The sequence below is a fragment of the Grammomys surdaster genome, unplaced genomic scaffold (genome assembly GCF_004785775.1).
Source record: "Grammomys surdaster isolate TR1022 unplaced genomic scaffold, NIH_TR_1.0 220, whole genome shotgun sequence".
Classification (NCBI taxonomy): domain Eukaryota; kingdom Metazoa; phylum Chordata; class Mammalia; order Rodentia; family Muridae; genus Grammomys; species Grammomys surdaster.
In genome coordinates this window covers 7,978,601-7,980,291 of record NW_021604665.1, presented here as the reverse complement: position 1 = coordinate 7,980,291, position 1,691 = coordinate 7,978,601, and positions in this window count along the sequence as shown.

Genomic DNA, 1,691 nt, shown 5'->3' with positions numbered 1-1,691 from the left:
CAAGAACTAGGGAATCCATGTCATCTCTTGAAAGCATCCCCTCCAGCCTAGAAGTCCAAGTAGGCTTTTGGTTATGTTGGTGATTTCCACTTTGTCCCTGTCACTGAGAAGAACCATTGTCTTCTCATCATCCAACTAGCAGACATCCATGGGCCCTGGCCTGCCTTAGGCTGCTTGTATATCATGAGTTTAAAGAGGTTGGTCTTCATTATGTCATGGTTTGAATAGGCAGTGTTTCCTCCTAAAGGCTCATGTGTCAAGTGCTGTGTTCAGGGATAGGATTTGAGGAATACTGACCTAATTAGTGGATGAAATCTTGAGTGAATTCATGATTGATTGACATTATTGAGAGATGCTGAGACATAGAAAGTCCAGGCTAGTTGGAGATCTCTTGAGTCTCAGACATTTTCTTGAAGGATGCCTTGTTCCTGGGCCTTTCTTCTGTTCTTCCTATTTCCTTGGCCTAGTGAAAGAGGCAGTTCCCTCCAAGACAAGCCCCAGCCACCATGATGTTCTTTCTCATCTCAGGCACAAAAACAGAACCAACCAGCAAACATACACCAGCCAACCAACTAAAGGCCAGACCCTTAAAGACCATGACAAAGATTGTAGTCAAGGGTTTGTTGACTACAGGCAATTGAGTGAATGGATTTCAAACCATTTTCAAAATTAGGTGGGCAAGACAAAGGGTAGGCAGAGAACTGAGAACATGTAGACGTTCAAGTACAGACATTAACCATCATTGGCTTACCCCGCAGCCTGAAGGAACAGCTATTAACATTTTGTCCCATTTCCCCTCTAAGATGGGTGTACTGAACAGGAACAAAACATTCCACATTCCAGGTATAGCTAAGACTCTGCATGAGTTTTTCCTCTTTCTATTTTGCAAGATTGAATTCCACATTACTTTTTTTTTGTGTTTATTTATACAGGTAGAATTTTTAGAGAATTTGTATAATCTCCAAATATATATACAGACTGTACTGACTCCTAAGTACCTTAAATATTTTATGCAGTTATTGAATAACCAAGATTCAAGAATGAGTTAGAGCTGAAGACAGTAGATCCAGTTCTGCTATTCTAGATCTATGGACCTCTGATGTTCTAGGACTGTGGGCAGGGTAACTGTGTTGAATCAGACTGAACTAAGAGCCTAGGGAGGACTCCATGGTCATCTTGGTCCTGACCAAATTAAAGGCACCTCAGCCTCAGTTGTTTATTGTAGAATGGAAGGGAAGATGTCAGTGAGCTAGTTGATCTCAGCTGCAGTGTTCTTTAAAGATCACTTGGGCTCATGTGCTTACTCACTAAGCCACCACTCTCAGGGACCTGTAGAGCCCACGGCACAGTGATCAACACTGCAGCCAAGGAAAGTGAACTAGGAAATATGTCATGGAAGGATGGGCTGTCTTCAAAGGAAGGAGGCTTTGTGTTCCTCATCCTGAGGTGTGCCCAGAACTCTGTCTCTATCTAGTCCTGACACCCTCAACTTAACCAACACAGCTTTCTCAGTCAAAATGAGAAATGCCATTCACAGAAACCAATACCTCCCCCCCCTCCCGTGGCAACTGTCTTCCTCCCTGTTATACATTAGATCATGATAGAAGGCATTAGAATCTAAGTTACAAGTAGGGAATGGGGGCCTGTTTTCTGTCTCAGTATATTCAGGAACCCCTTTGAACTTTCGAACT